Here is a 5,645-nt window from a genome sequence, read left to right as displayed (position 1 = left end):
GCTGTAATAGTCAAAACAGTATGACACTGGCACAAAATCAGACACACAGTTCAATGGAACAGAACAGAAAATGGATAAAGAAGATGTGGTGTGTATATACAATTGAATATTACTCCACCATAAAAAACAATGAAATCTGCCATTTGCAATGACATGGATAGAGCTAGAGAGTATAATGCTAACTGAAATAGTCAGAGAAGACAAATACCATATGATTCATTTATATGTGGAATTTAAGAAACAAAACAGATGAGCAAAGGGTAAAAGAGACAGAGAGACAGAGAGACAGAGACAGAGACAGAGAGAAACTAAAGAACAGACCTCTAATTACAGAGAACAAATTGACGGTTACCAGAGGGGAGAGGGATGTGGGGTGGGGGGGGTGGGCAATGGGTGAAATAGGTGATGGAAAGTAAGGAGTGTGATGAGCACTGGGTGGTGTATAGAATTGTTGACTGAGTATATTGTACACCTGAAACTAATATAACACTCTATGTTAACTGGAATTAAAATTAAAACTTAAAAAAAATCTTTCATCCTCAATGAACGCACCTTATCACCACATTCTTATGCAATTACTACCCTCAAAGTGCTAGCTACATAATTTATTTATTGTGTTAGTTTTAACTGTCTGCCCTCCCACTCTAAAGGCTGTATATGGGTATGGAATCTTTAACTCTTTTGTTCACTTATGTTTCTGATTCATCTATAGTAGTGCCCGGTTCATTGCAGCTGGTAAACATTTGTTGAATAAATGAAAAATACTGACTTATACTACCACTTATTATATATGAATCTATTACACAAAATTCCCATAAACAATGTGTTTTCTTTTGTTTCTTCCATACAGATCATGTTTTCTCCCCATTTTCCCAGTTGCATGATTCTACTTCTGTACTTTAAGTATTATCGCCAAGTTATCTTACAAATCATCAAATCTGTTTTCTCTCAAATTTATTTTAAAATTTACTTTCTTAAATACTTAAAAAAATCTTGTTTTGGATATTTCTTTGTATGTCCATCAATACATAAAATTTCTCTCAATGATTCTCTAAACTGGATGTCTTTTCATTTCTATCCCCCTCTCAATCATATAATTTGTTTATCTTAGACTGTTGTTTTATCAAAGTTTTAATTTTACTAAGTCCCTAATTCTTTGATTTATATTATGAGGACAAAGCAAATGTGTTTCTTAAATTTATTTGTTTCTTAAATTTACAATTTTTAAAAGTATGTTCTTCTGTTTCTTCAGTACTCTATTCTTGTTTTCATTGACTTGAGTACAGAGTCTTTTCATGGTCATGTTTTTGGGTGTTTCTGTTTACACAGCCTTGAATGAAAAGAGATCAGTCATTGCTAGCATTTTGCCATAAACAAGACTTTCCCTTTGTTTCTATTCCTGTTTCCTGGTTACAAGTAGCAGAGTTTCCTCTCAGGATTTAAGCTAGAGGGCCACAGATGTGCATATCCCCTAGGGCAAAATTTGTGTATCTAGCAATAATTTTTCAAATCTGGCTACAGAATTGAGGGGAGGAATCATCTGCTAGCTCTGACTGGGATTAAGAAAATTAAAATTTAGTCTTTAGTAATTTATAGTAATAGTTTCCTCTTGCCAAAAGCCTGATAAAACTGATTTCAAGAATGTACTACTCCCATGACTTTTCCATCACAAACTATTACTAGTCTGACTTCAAATTTTATAAGTGTGCTAGCATCCATTCATTGATATATTTATTACAAGAAGCAGGATGTCCAAATGCATGAATGATTATGGGAGTAGGTTAAGGGAGCATGACTAAGTTTCTTCTTATACAGATCCTGATCTCTGATACAGAGACATGCAATGCAAGGATATCTTCTCATCTCCTTCCTCAAATTTTGTTTTTCTTTGGAATGAAATTGTATTTCAGCTTCAGTCACTGGTGATGATTTTCATTTCATATCTTCAAATCCATAATTAGTGAAAAATTGTCTTTGATTCTGTTTTCATGGTTTTGTGTCTTAGTTTTTAGTTTCAATTTAGTAGAATATATTTTGCTAATCAGATGTCACCTTAACTAAAAGGACTGTAGTAAAATTTTATTCCTGCTTTTGCAATTCTCAAAATTACATTCCTGTAGTATAGTAATTTTTATTTTTGCATATTTTCAGAAACTTTTGTTTTTATATCTCATACTGTCTTCTCTACATTTTACCTATACTCTCATCTTTCTTTATAAAACTCATTTTTTCTTGTGTATTAGACAGGATTTCCTATCATCTTCTAAAACTAAATATTGATTGATACATAATAAATTATGATCAGAGGAATATTGGTACTCCCCTTTAGCAGAGAAGTGTCTTAGTCCATTTAGGCCACTATAACAAAATACCATAGATTGAATAGTTGGGTAGCTTATAAAAAATGAAAATTTATTTCTCACAGTTTGGAGGAGGAAGTCCAAGATCAGCATGCCAGCACAGCTGGGTGAAGGCCCTCTCTGAGTCACAGACTTCTTGTTGTATCCTGACATGATTTATGGGGCAAGCTAGCTCTGTGGGATCTCTTTTAAACAGCACAATCCCATTCATGAGAGCTCCACCCTCAAGACCTAATTGTCTTCCCCAAAGCCCACCTTCTAATACCATCATCTTGGCCATTAGGTTTTCAACCCTGCATTTGCAGGGGACACAAACATTCAGCCTATAGTGGGAGTCAAATAACAGAATTCAAATGTGGAGCACCCTATTGATAGGCCTCCCAGATCCCATTTTCTAGGCAAGTGCACCAAAACACCAGCCCCTGAGAGCTGTGAATATTGCCTGTTAATGATCACAGCTGCCCTCTTCTCCAGAGAATTGCCTTTGCAAATGACCACAGAGCGAGGTTATACCTCCTATAGTCTATCATGAGGCAAGGGCAGAGGACAGCTCATACTTAATGACTGACTGACACTGGGTGCCAAAGTACTGAAACTTTGCTTCAAAGTGGCCATGTCTATAGAGATCTTGCTCATCGCTCTTTTGATCTGCTCCTAGGTATCCATAATGGTCATTGCTAGAAATAAAATATAATTGATTACTGTATATTAACTTTGTATATTATCTTACTACTAAATTCAGATACACACACACACACATATTCATTCTAGGTGCACAATCATGTTATCTATAAATTATGACAATTTTACTCGCCTCTCAAAATCCTCAGGAAATTCATTTATTTTTCTTATTTTATTGCTCTAGCAAGGAAGATCAGGAAGATTCCATTAAAATACTAATAAAAGCCATAATAGCAGGCATTCTAATTTTTATCTCTGGGGAAGGGCTTTCAATATCTCACTATTAATATCATGTTTGCTCTAAATTTTAAGTTAAACTTTACAGATTAACAAAATTTCATTCTATTTCTAGTTTGCCAAAAGTTTTCAGCATGAATGGGCTATCAAATTATTATCAATTGCTTTTGTATCTATTGAAATATACATATGGTTTGGTTTGTTTACTGTACTGATCCATAATAATTTATTTTCAAATGATTAGCCAACATTACGTTTCTGGAAAATCCAAATTAGTTGTGATATATTATCCTCTTTATGTATTGCTGGATCAAGTTTTCTAGTAATGTGTTCAAGATTTTTAATTTTTTTTATGTTTTTTTATTTTGAGACAGAGACAGAGCATGCCAGGGGAGGGGCAGAGAGAGAGGGAGACACAGAATCCGAGACAGGCTCCAGGTTCTGAGCTGTCAGCACAGAGCCTGACGTGGGGCTCAAGCCCACAAACTGTGGAGATCATGACCTGAGCTGAAGTCGGAGGCTTAACCAACTGAGCCACCCAGGTGCCCCAAGATTTTTATTTCGGTTTTTTTTTGAGATAATGCCTACAATTTTTCCTTTATTGTATTATCTTTGTACAATCTAAGGCTCTTTAGTTCTCAAAGTTTTGTGTGGTATGTATTTCATCTTTATTATCTATTCTGGATTTTGTAAAATTAATGTTTTCTCCTTTTAATGTTTAGAAAAATTTGTAAATGAAGCCCTTTAATCCGGAGCTTTCTTTGTGGAAAAGTTGTAAATTATGATTACATTTTTAATGGATATAAAGTTGTTACATTGTTTCTTTTGTGCCATTTTGACAAATTTGACTTTTTCTAAGAAAGTGTTTGGCACTATAAAAATGTCATCCCCTTATCTTTTGACTTCCATAGTTATGGTAAATAGTTACTCATGAATCTTATTGTTTGAAGATGGTGTATCTTTTATTTCTGGCTGCTTTTCTCTTATCTTTGTTTTTTACTTGTTTCACTATGAAATGCCTAGATGTGGTTAATATCTATATTTACTCTGCTTAGGGTTACAAAATCTCTTTGAATCTCTGTTCATATCTGTCATTAATTTTGAAATTATTTTATTGTTATCTTTTTGATATTGTTTCTGACCCACTTACTTTCTAATACTCTCTTACTGAGACTCGCAATACATTTATGTTAAACTTTTCACTGGGTCCTTTAGGATTCTGTTTTTCTTATGGTTCTTACTATTCTGCATTTTTCAAGATTGATTATTTTTACCAAAATAACTTAAAGTTCATTAATCATCTGTTTTACACTAATTTGTTGCTTATTGAATTTTTAATTTCTTCATTCTATTTCTCAGTCCCATTATTTCCAGATTATTTGTAATATATTAAAATTCTTCAATGAAATTCTTTACCTTATACATCTATTTTCCTAGATATATTAAACTGATAAGAACAGATACTACACTTGATCTTAGCCAAAAGCCTGAAAAGCGATATTTTTCCTGTATATATTAATTACAGTTATTTTACTGTCCTTAGATGATAACTCTAATATTTCTATACCCTATAGGTCTTCCTATATAATCCTTCTTTGGTTTAGTCATTTGGATCTATTTTCTAGCATTCCTGCCAAGTTTCATTAAACCTTAGAAATTGATATGAAAAATTGTACAGAGTCTGAATGGTATAAAAGACTAAGTAGTAAAGGTGTAATAGACTGGTATTGACTATGGGCAGGATCTCCTTAAATAGTTTATTTCCAATTTACCATTAGTCTTAAATCCTATCCATTTCTGAGTTTTTAACTAAAAAGTCTATGATTTTTATGTATGTCTTTCTGGGTGGGCTCTCAACTCTAACATTTGTGTCTCTAGCATATTGGAACTGCTTAAATATCTGCTTGCCTTTTAGTCATCTAGTAACCATTCCCATGTTGTGTTTCCAGAATTGTGGCCCACAAATATTCAACTCAGGAACCAACAAATGCCTCAAGAGGAAATCACACACAGAATTCATGGCTTACTTTTCTGTAGTTCTCATTTCTCTGAGACCAGTCCTTTGAGTTGAAGAATTCCTTGGCAGCCCTAAATTCAAATTTTAATTGCACTTGTCCAGTAAGACAGCAATATCCAAATCATTACTTTCTGTTCAGCTTCTATATCTCACCATTAAAATCAACAAATTCCCTGATGTGAAAATTTAGGCATAAATACACACCTCATGTAGTTGTGCTTCCATTATTTCTGATTATCTCTAGCATCTTGGTTCCTTAATTCCTAGCTTGCAGTTTCCTGATATATTCAAACAGCTGCTTTGTTTCCCCCCTTAAATTGTATCTAGTTTGGTAGCTGCTCTTAGAGAAA

At 33.6% G+C, this 5,645-nt stretch overlaps 1 pseudogene; it reads right to left on the bottom strand.

Moving 5' to 3' along the window:
* Positions 1 to 4,668: 4,668 nt before the first annotated feature.
* Positions 4,669 to 4,777, bottom strand: LOC115526672 (annotated as a pseudogene).
* Positions 4,778 to 5,645: the final 868 nt, after the last annotated feature.

The sequence above is a fragment of the Lynx canadensis genome, chromosome D1 (assembly GCF_007474595.2).
Source record: "Lynx canadensis isolate LIC74 chromosome D1, mLynCan4.pri.v2, whole genome shotgun sequence".
NCBI classification, from domain to species: Eukaryota; Metazoa; Chordata; class Mammalia; order Carnivora; family Felidae; genus Lynx; species Lynx canadensis.
The sequence above is the reverse complement of the archived record's forward strand: the minus strand, read 5'-3'. Positions and strand labels throughout refer to the sequence as shown.